Source organism: Alosa pseudoharengus, unplaced genomic scaffold (genome assembly GCF_046254945.1).
Source record: "Alosa pseudoharengus isolate Yale_2024_CS ecotype anadromous, Long Island Sound unplaced genomic scaffold, YU_APseudo_1.1 YU_APseudo_1.1_scf_21, whole genome shotgun sequence".
NCBI lineage: Eukaryota > Metazoa > Chordata > Actinopteri > Clupeiformes > Clupeidae > Alosa > Alosa pseudoharengus.
The window spans coordinates 17,520,659-17,531,975 of record NW_027468674.1 but is presented as its reverse complement, the minus strand read 5'-3'; the positions used below and the strand labels follow the sequence as shown (position 1 = coordinate 17,531,975).

At 40.7% G+C, this 11,317-nt stretch overlaps 1 long non-coding RNA gene across 1 annotated transcript; it reads right to left on the bottom strand.

The window, feature by feature from the left end:
* Positions 1-8,854: 8,854 nt before the first annotated feature.
* On the bottom strand, positions 8,855-10,901 carry LOC143138466 (uncharacterized). Its single transcript, XR_012990226.1, has 3 exons — positions 10,625-10,901; positions 9,844-9,966; positions 8,855-9,341 (listed from the first exon to the last, which is right to left on the bottom strand). It is a non-coding gene; the product is annotated as an uncharacterized LOC143138466 (long non-coding RNA).
* Positions 10,902-11,317: the final 416 nt, after the last annotated feature.

Below are 11,317 nucleotides of genomic sequence, written 5' to 3'. Positions count from 1 at the left end.
CTCCCAGACGTGCTGAAGAAAAACAAGAGCAATAGAGAAGGAAAGTAGTGTAAGGGACTCCACTGCAGGGGGTGTCTGGGGGATGTGTGTGTGTGTGTGTGTATGTGTGTGTGTGTGTGTGTGTGTGTGTGCGTGTGTCTGTGTGTGTGTGTGTGTGTGTGTGTGTGTGTGTGTGTGTGTGTGTGCGCACGCACCTCTCTAGAATCTCATATTGTGGTGTTTGAGTTTGCATTTAAGTATGTTTCTATTGTGTGTGTGTGTATCACTGTGGACATTGTGAGTGTGTGTGTGTGTGTGTGTGTGTGTGTGTGTGTGTGCGTGTGCGTGCATACACTACATCTGGTGTAAAAGGTGAGTGTGTGAGTGTGTGTGTGTGTGTGTGGGGGGGTACACTATACTCTATGACAGTTTGGTTGCTTTTCATGCACGCACCCACACACTAATAGAATAATGAGACTTGTGTGCCCAAACACACACACACACACACACACACACACACACACGTTTCTCAGATTCCATCTCTGTTGCACACATGTTTCTCATCACTGGACAGGGAGGCGGAGGAGGAGGAGGGAGAGTACAGCCTTGCTCCTGCTTGTGTCATTCAGCTCCTCAGAAACCTTTGTTCATAAACCCACAACCTACCCACCCTCACAACAACCCCCCATCTCCCCACAATGACCCCTCCAAACAGAGCACTACTTGAATCATGAGATGTGCAACAAAGGGATGCAAATACAGTAGGTAAGGGGTAAAAAAAGTGAGAAGGCAGTGCAGCGGTGTTGTCAAAGCCCTGTACCACAAATAGGCTCAGTGCCTACCTACAGGGAAAGATGATCGGCCATTACCGGGGTCGGGTGGCTGCTCTTTTGGGAGAAAAAGCATTCCATTCTACGTCTGATTAGCTGTTTCTTTCACAAGTTAGTTGGTCGAAAGTGAGATGGTAATGTAGGGATGTAGGGAATGTAGCCTGGAGACTAGACAAATCTTAACCACTTCATCCAGCATGGGCATCAGAATTAAATGACACGGACAAGTATTTTATTTGAAATTGAGTGCGCAGCTTTAAACAATATACAAGTTTAAGTTTACGAGTTTGATTTGACCAGAGTTTCCTTGGAAATCAGAAATGAACTAGGAGCGTTCAGACCTATTCTCAATTGAAGTTGAATTCTTCAAATTTCCTTTTCTTTTTAAATCGTGTTCTGTGTAAAACGCAAACAATTGACATGTGTTTTCATATTGTATGAAAATGTATCAGTTGATGGATTACAGTCACCTGCCAGTAGTCCAGTTGAGAGTGAGATTCATGAAGCATGCATCATTCTTCACTCTCTGAGTTTGCTGGGAATGAGGTCAGAGAGCCCATCACAAATCCACACCTGGCTCTCCTACACACCGGGCATGTTCAAATGGAAACTTTATAGGGAAGACACAATAGGTGGGCAGTTTTTGCAGCTTCAGGAAGTTTTTCCCCCCAGGTGTTGTTGACAAAAACACTATAAATAGATGCCGTGAGATGACAGAACACGTCTCACTTGTTTGATTGGTAAATTAAAACACGTGTGGCTCAGGCTGTCGGCTCATCCATGAGACTTGAATGGAATTAACGGAGCAGTCATTCACCTCCCAGATAGCAGGAGGCTGCCGGACCACTGTCGGTCCATTGGGGGCATAGCTGGCAGTCTGCTGGCATTTTGCTCATCGGTTCTCTGGCGGTCCGCTGGCGGGTTGCAGACAAATTGCCCAATATTTTGCCACTATTGGTCTAAAATCTTTTTCATTTGTTCAATTATACTCCATATATCATTTTATTAACTTTTCTTAATATTCATGACAAGTTCAATTTAAAGAGTTGGTGGTCCAACGGCGAACCAAGTGGCACACCACCGGCGGCATACCAATCTGATTTTGCTATCTGGGAACAGGCATACAGTGCATACAGAAAGTGTTCACAGCACTTCACTTTTCCAGATTTTGTTATGTTACAGCCTTATTCCAAAATGGATTAAATTGCTGCTTTAAAGGTCCCAATGAGCACAGTGGCATTCATCATCCGTGAATGGAAGAAGTCTGGAACCACCAGGACTCTTCCTAGAGCTGGCCGTCACTCTAAACTGAGTGATCGGGGGAGAAGGGCTTTAGTTAGGGAGGTTACCTATAACCCGATGGTCACTCTGACAGAGCTCCAGGGTTCCTCTGTAGAGAGAGGAGACCCTTCCAGAAGGACGACGATCGCTGCAGCACTCCACCAATCAGGCCTGTACAGTACAGTAGAGTGGCCAGACGGAAGCCACTCTTTAGAAAAAGGCACATGGAGTTTGCCAAAAGGCACCTCAAAACAAAATTCTCTGGTCTAATGAGACAAAGGCCAAACTCTTAGGCGTGAATGCCAAGCGTTATGTTTGGAGGACTCCAGGCACCGCTCATCACCTGGCCAATACCATCCAACATGAAGCATGGTGGTGGCAGCATCATGCTATGGGGATGTTTTTCAGCGGCAGGAACTACTGTAGGAGACTAGTCAGGATTGAGGGAAAGATGAATGCAGCAATCTACAGTACAGAGGCATCCTGGAAGAAAACCTGCTCCAGAGCGCTCTTGACCTCAGACATGGCTGTGCACCGACAATCCCCATCCAACCTGATGGAGCTCGAGAGGTTCTGTAAAGAGGAATGGGCGAAACTGTTAGGTGTGCCAAGCTTGTGGCTTCATATTCAAAAAGACTAGGCTGTAATCGCTGCCAAAGGTAAAAAAATACTTTCCGTATGCATACTGTAGCATAATTTCTACTGGTTCTATATCCTCTCCCTGGATTTCCTCAGAAAGGGATTTCATCATTGTAAGTGACCATTTCCAAATCAACCCACTAGATAGGCTAGGCACTTCACAAGAATCCACTGTGTGTCTGCTTTTTCATTCCTTAGTGGTCCTACATGGAAGAGGATGCCTGAGTCAGAAACTGAGTCAGATTCAAGTAAACTATCAGAATGGCAGCAACCATGACCTGCCCATCCACACCATGAACTTTAACAATACAAGCTAACAACTGTATAATGATATGAATGTCCACAGTGACCACCAATATGGACAGTCTCTCTCTCATGGCCATTAATGTGATGTCTGAAATTCAGTGAATTTTGATTTGCTGTCAGGTCTCTATCGTTTTCATAATTGCTCTGAAAGTGAAAATACCATTCTATTACATTATTATTATAAGTATCAAAAGTCGACAATATTGTTATTTATGTCATTGTCATTGTAGTAAGCTGTGTGGTCATTGTCATTCTAATATAATAATACTTTTAGTGTTTACCATTATCGTCATAGTTATCATGGCTGATGTGGACGAGCCATTAGCAGTCGTTTCGGCACCAATATTAACAGTCTACAGTATGTGCGCACCTGCCTGCCATAACTCAGCTAGAAACAATTTCCCCTGTTTGTATAGTCATTAGTCACACCAAGTTGGCCTACCATAACTTACCAACTCTACACTGTAGACCTTAAACTGGCTATTTATAGCCTATTTTTCAAATGTATTTGTTCAACTTTATGAAGCAGAATTACGCACTAGGCTACTTGGAACATAACAAAAAAAATTTTTTTGCGCAGGAGAGAGAATGACAGCGATTACAAATAATATAAGGGGCCCCTTTTTTCCACTAGACACGAGCAGTTCTTGAAAAGACCTGTAGATAGTCATCGTTTTTGTTTTATAGGGGGAAATGGAGGCCACATGTGTCCGCAGAATCCGCATGAAGGCTATAATTAGCCTACAATCTGTCGATAAATTAACATTAGGTGAAAGACAGTAGGCCTAGTTTTCCATGCTTTCTCTCTCGTGCTTTATCTTAAACAAAATGACACGACTGCTTTCTGCTAACAACCAGTCAGCTTTCTGGTCTTCATTTCCGCTCATTAATGTTACTCATTGTGATTTTATGGCTCTATGTGGAAAGATAATAGCAGCTCTGTTGCAAGGCGTCCTCTGAGACATCGCTAGTGAGAACTGGGCAGCAGCAGAAATGGACCACAGCTGTTCCAATGACAGAGGCCACATGTTCATTCAAATTTTGGGTTTCGTAATTTTCCCTTTAGGGATTTGTAATTTCAAGTGGTCATTTATTTCAAAATCCATCCACTTCGTTCGTTCAGTATGATGCGAGCTTCTGGGTACCCAGATTACTTCACAGGCACTTCATGAGAATGCACTGGTCATTGGTCTGTCTGCTTTCTCCTCTTTGATTGTTACAAGGATGACTCTTCAAAGGATGCCTGTTGAGTCAGTATCAAGTGCACTATTTAGCAGAATGTCAGATGTCTTAATTTAACAGTAAAGCTCTGAGGAAGAAAAAGTGACTTATCTTCTAGTTCAGGGTTGGGTATGCAAGCCTATCCATCCAAAATAACAACTCATCATGTGTTCAGATTTGAGCCACAGAACAGCTGTCCAGTGAATGAGGTCATCATCACCTGAGGTCACATACTTGTGTTTGGCCTCGCTCTGCTGGGTCATCTGCTTGTGTTCATGCTATCAGTCATAGAACTTGAATTTCCCCTAGGGATCAATAAAGTATCTATCTATCTATCTATCTATCTATCTATCTATCTATCTAACCAGAGATTATTATGCCTCCTTCACATTGCCTGGCTGACACCAAAAAAAACATCCTTAATTGGTTCAGTTCTCTCAGTTCCCTTTTGAGCGGGTGAAACCAGTGGTGAAATTAAAGTTGGTATTTAAAACTCTTTACCGAATCCTTTCAGAAGTACAGCAAACACATCTCTCTAGTAAACAAAGGTTTTGAATGCTGTTTCCTGAATTCCAAAGACAATATGCTGGAATGGGAGAGGGGAAAGGCGGATCTGCCAGAGCAAATTCAAGTGCGCTTTCAGATTTGTCTGATCTCCAAGCTAATAAAACCACAGGTCATTGTACCTCCTCAAAGAATGCACATGTGTTATTGTACCATACCTACACAATGCCACTGTACATAACTCTGGAATCACTCCTTAGAGCAGTGTTTTTCAACCACTGTGCCGGGGCACACTAGTGTGCCGTGAGAGATCATCAGATGTGCCGCAGAAAATTACCCAAATGTCACTCACTGGTCCAGAAAAGCAACTGTTGCATCAAAGAATTTATAACCACATGCTCTCATTGATTGTATGATTGCACTATTTGTGGTATGCAGGCATTGTACAACGGGGACCCCATATCCAGTATTCACAGAATCATCACATATCCAGTTCATAACAATAATTAAATTAGATATAGTCACCTACAAATGAAACAGAGGGCGCTTGTTTTATTGAGCAGGTCTTGCATAGAAGCCATAATAAGGCCGAATTAGTTTTAGGCTATGGTATGTTTATTTTTTCTTCACACAGGATGTTAGTGTGCCATGGGACATTTTAAGTGTCAAAAGTGTGCCGTGGCACAAAAAAGGTTGAAAAACACTGCCTTAGAGAAAATACGCAGAGGAAGGGAAATTTTGTTGCAAAACCGAGAGTGCAGCATACAACTCAGTGGTCACGATATCTGACACTTCCATCGTCATCTTCCTCTTTCCCTGCTGAGTCAGAATGCAAGGATTGACCTGTGCAATAGCTTTGCTTATTAGCAAATATTAACAATGACTATGAAAAGACAAGAATGTAAACATAATAGAATTGCTTGACACACAAGGAAATATGTTTTTCAAGAATATATATACACATATATATATATATATATATATATATATATATAGTATACTTGAAGAACAATATATAACTGGGAATAAGTTTTAAGATGTAGATGTTATGACCAGAGTTCAGATTGTGCAGGAGGGCTAATATAGCCTGTAAGACTGTGAGAATTGTGTTTGCCCTCGCTCTGCTGGGTCATCTGCTGGTGTTCATAGAACCTGTTGGGTTCATAGAACCAGAGATCACCACGCCTCCTTCACATAGTCTGGTTGACACCAAAAAACAATTCTCAATTGTTTCAATTCTCTGAGTTCCCTTTTGAGGGGGAGTAACCAGTTTCATTGTTTTTTTTTCTTGTGGAAAATATATGTTAGATATATATTCATTTTGAATTTGATGGCGGCAACACATCTAAAAGTTGTGACAGCTACTGTTTTCCACTGTGTTGATTCACCTCGTTTTTTTTATACAGTCTGTAAACATTTGGCAGCTGAGGAAACCATGTTGCTGAAGAGTGAAATGTTGCCCATTCTTGCCAGATAGGATTTAAGCTGTCCAACAGTCTGGGTTCTTGTAATCCTGTTCTTTGATGTATGCAATGTGAGAGATCTGAACTGCCGGCAGACCATTTTAACACCTGGACTCTTCTATAATGGACCCATAGTATTATAATGTATAGCCTACAAAAACTAGCCGGGAAGATGCTGAGCCCATGACTTCCAAAAATAATTACACATTTTTGATTGGTTTAACCACAGGACAGATTTCCACTTTGCCTCAGTCTAAGTTTGGGCCCAGATAAGACTGTGGCATTTCTGGATCATGTCTAAAATATTGCCTTTTTTCCATCAAACTGTTAATAGACAATGGTTATTGGATGTATTCCTGAGCTCATGGCTTTCTTTACAGAAACAGGCTTGTTTTTAATGTTGTGCCATCTGAGGCCCTGAAGATCATGGCCATCCAATATCATTTCCCAGCTCTGTGTCTTGTTTACAAAGATTTCTTTGGATTCTCTGAATATTTTAATGATATTATCTACTATAGATGATGAAATATTTAAATTGTTCGCAATTTAAATTAGATTATAGCTCTGTTATTAAGAGTAGCTTCCATCAGCTGAGAATTATTTCCCATCTCAAACCCTCTTTGTCTCCCAAGGACTTAGAAACAGTAATTCATGCATCCCGGTTAGATTATTGCAACTCCCTCTATCTTGGTCTCCCCCAGTCCCAACTTTCTCATCTACAATTGGTACAAAATGCAGCTGCTAGGTTGCTTACTGGCGCCAAGAAATACCAACACATCACCCCTGTACTGGCCTCCTTACACTGGCTCCCCATTAGCTTTAGGGTCCACTTCAAAGTCCTTCTGATTGTTTATAAGGCACTGCATGGGTTGGCTCCCTCATATATTTCAGACCTCCTCCATCCCCTCTCAGCATCCAGGTCCCTTAGATCTGCCGACAAGGGTCTTCTCTCTGTGGCCCGCACCTGCCTCAAGCAAAGAGGCGATAGAGCTTTTGCGGTAGCAGCCCCACGTCTGTGGAATTGTCTGCCCCCAGATGTTAGACTGTCTCCCTCCATCACCACTTTTAAATCAAGACTAAAGACCCACCTTTACTCCTTGGCCTTCTCTGCTTCCTAGCTGTCCATCTCTCTCCTCTCTTCTTCATATTCAAGTGTCTTCTGTACTGTTGCTATTTATTTGTTTAGGGCTGTCTATTTGTCTATTGTATTTCTGTATTTGTCTTGCTTACTTTCTCTGTGCTTGCCTTTTATATTTTGCTTGTTCTGATTTACTTTTATTTTCTATTTTTAGCCATATCCTCTGTACAGCACTTTGGTCAGTGGAAACTGTTTTAAATGTGCTCTATAAATTAAATGTACTTACTTACTTACTTACAATTTCACATTCATGGCAAAAATCAAGATGGTGGGCTTTAATTGTGAAAGGGTTTCCACAGGTCATGGAATTTCCGGAATACCATGGAATTTTAATGAAGTCTATTCCATGATATAGAATGTCAGGGAATTTTATAATTTCTGGGCCAGTCAGGGAATACAGTGCAACCGGAAAGTTTTCAGACCCTTTCAAGTTTTCCACATTTTAAAATGGATTGAATTATTTTTTTTCCTCATCAATCTACACACAATACTCCAACACTCCAAAAAAGCAGGTGTTTGGGGTGTTTCGTAAATGTATAAAAAATAAAAGACTGAAATTTTCCATTTACATAAGTATTCAGACCCTTTGTTATGACGCTTGCAATTGAGCTCTGGTGCCTCCTACTTCTATCAATGGTCCTTGAGATGCTTCTACAACTTGATTGGAGTCCACCTGTGCCTAAATGAATTCACTGGAATTTATTAGGAGAGGCAAACATCCCTTTATATATGGTCTCATAGTTGATAGTGTATGTCAGAGTTAAAACCAAGCCACAAGGGTCGAGAGAATTGTCCGTAGACCTGCGAGACAGGGTTGTGTGAAGACACAGATCTGGGGAAGGATACAAAACCATTTCTGCAGCATTGTAAGTGCCCAAGAGCACGGTAGCCTCCATCATTCTCAAATGGAAAAGTATGGAACAACCAACAGTCGTCCTCCTTATGGTAGAGTGAACAGATGGAAGCCTTTTTTTGCCGGGAGCAAAAAAAAAAAACCTGAACGACTCTCAGACCATCAGAAGTAAAATCATCTGGTCTGATGAAACAAAGACTGAACTATTTGGCCATAAATTCCCAACAATGTGCACTGAAAAAAATGGGCTGTTAAATTAACATAAAAAAATCTTGTACATCGGTTGCATCAATTAAATCATGTCCACGAAGTCCAATTAATTCATGTTAAAAGTGGCAAATTGTATTCTGTTAAATTAACATGATTTTTTCATGTGTATGTGAAGAAATTGTTTCTTATCAGTCAAACATGATTTATTTTGCTTTGATGAACATAATTTTTACATGTGCCACTGATATATAAGATTGTCATAAGTCCAACATGATTTTTTTCTTGTTTGATGGACATAATTTTTTTGATGCAACCGATGTACAAGATTTTTTCATGTCATATTTTAAAAACTATTGCATGTCAAATTAACATGTTATTTTAAAAAGCCTCTTCAATAACCTGAAGCAATCAACCACAACTAGAATTTGAGTACACATTTACAACATTTATTTCACATTTCCAGACATTGCAGACAAATGAAATAAAAACGTGATGCATTTATTACAAAAATAAAATGTTCTTGGGCAATATTCGGTGCATTTCAAAATTGCTAGTCCCTTGAACTTTCTACATTGCAAGTCATAACTTTGAAAAGTACAGCCAGTGAACATGCAAGACACAACTTCATTTTTCCTCAGATGTGTGTTGACATGAATGAAATACTCCCTTTCGTTTGGCAAATTGGAACAGCTACATAGATGACACGAGAAGGTGGTTAACTGATCTAAGGTCTGACCTAATTGTGTGCCGATGTGAACAATAAGAGCGTTCCATGTTTTAAAAGTACAGGGACAATCTGTATATGTGCAGGGGTAGTTTGTGGTGCGGCCAAAGTGGGGATGATGGAGTTTGTAATGAGCAAGTAGATCAGACCTACTTTGAACCGCTGATTCACATCCCTTGCACTGCCACATTTACTGTGAAAGAGAACACAGAAAGGGAGGTTGATATACCAATACAGAATATGAATACAGACACACAACATTGTGATCACAACACAACTTTTAAAAATGTATAACACTTCATGAATCAAATTTACCATGTATTGTCCTGTGTACAGCTTTACAAACTCAGCATTACTCGTCTTAAAAAAGTACAAAAGCACATTAAGTGCACCAAGATTTATGACCATGTAGCATTGAACAGTTATAAAAGGTTCAGTTTGATGGAGAAGAAAGAGAGGGAAGTACAACACAATAACAAAAAGAAGGAGGGAGAGAGAAAGTGGAAGAGTTAGGTAAAAAGTAAGAAACCGATGGAGAAGAAAAGAAGAGGGAAGTAGGAATACAAGATTAACCTGAGAAAGGATGTATAGAAAGTATGAGGGAGGGAGACAAAAGAAAGAAGGGAGTGACCTAGAGAACAGGGCTGTGTGTGTGTGTGTGTGTGTGTACAAAATCATCAATTGCTGTAACTTACCTGGCACATGCACCAAATGTTCCAATTTCAGTAATGCTGCAGCAAGCTCCTTCTGAAGTGTATTTGGAACTGGACTGTGAGGGACCGTTTGCTCTACAGGTGGTAAATCCTCTTCTACACGCTCTGCAACACCCAAATCACATGATACAAACTCAGCATTACTCGTCTTAAAAAGTACAAAAGCACATTAAGTGCACCAAGATTTATGACCATGTAGCATTGAACAGTGAAAGGTTCAGTTATCTAAATGTAGCAGCTATTGTCCATATGCAATGCTAACCAGTGACTGCCAGATAAACAAAAATGCTCCTTTGGCTGTTTGAAGCAGGATTTCACAACACCGTTTTTCAAATATCATCATCAAAAAGCTTCAGCATTCACCAGTTGTCATGGGTTTCAATGTACGCACGCGTTACAGCCAGTCATGCCTTGGCGCCATCAAAACCCAGCTAGCTTAGCTTGATGTACACTTTCTAGGTTCTAAATCCGCACAGCAATTGACGTACAGCAGTGACCACAACAGGTTCCCGAAAATGAAATGAATTCGCTATGAAACATGTGTCGAAATAGTAAAACACACACCACTTGAATACGACGAAAACGCCACAACAATAACCCCATTCTCGACCGTTATATTGGGCTGACGCCACAACAGTAACCCATAGCTGGTATGATTAGATGTAAGAAGTTAGTGCAACTATCTGTTTGTACTGTAAAAACGCAATAGCTTGGCAAAACATTCGGAAAAGCTACCGAAGATTAAGAATCAATTGATATTTACCTCACATTGTAGATCTTGCATGCCGCTCCTAATGTCTTCAGAGCAAGAAAGCCAGTTGATTCCTCCTTCCCGCTTAGACTCAGGTCAGGTGCACGAGCTACCGGGGTGGTCACGTCACTTAGTTCTTACCATCCAACATGATAAAATTATGTGAATTTGACATTCTCAAGGAATAGCTTAGGCTCACATGATTTTTTTTAATTTCAGAAGGACCACTAATAAATCATGTGAGGTTCTTTCAATAAATTCATGCAATTTCAACAACCCCAAAGAGACCTTTTTTTCAGTGTGTGTGGAAGAAACCAGGCACTTAGCTGCACTGACGTTTTCCAAAATACGTTCATACAAATATATTTCCACATGGCAATGGTGTTTATCAGGTTCTTAGCTTTTCCATTCCAGCTTGCTTGAGTTGGTTGTGGTTAGCCCTACTTTGTTTATTCAGTACCCATCTATTCATTTCCTGCTCTAAAAAAAGATCAGATTCTAGAACGCTACGCTGCTCAAAACTCAAGCAGTATTGTAGGGTACCATTCATTATATAGTAGGTCATGGAAATTCAGGTTTGTTTGTCAGGGAAAAGTTACAGAATTTTACCTTTGACATACAATGGGAACCCTGTAGTAAGAGTTAGAATGTCTCCATTGTGCCTTTACAGCTATGCAAGTGAACCATGCCATGGCAATGTACCCC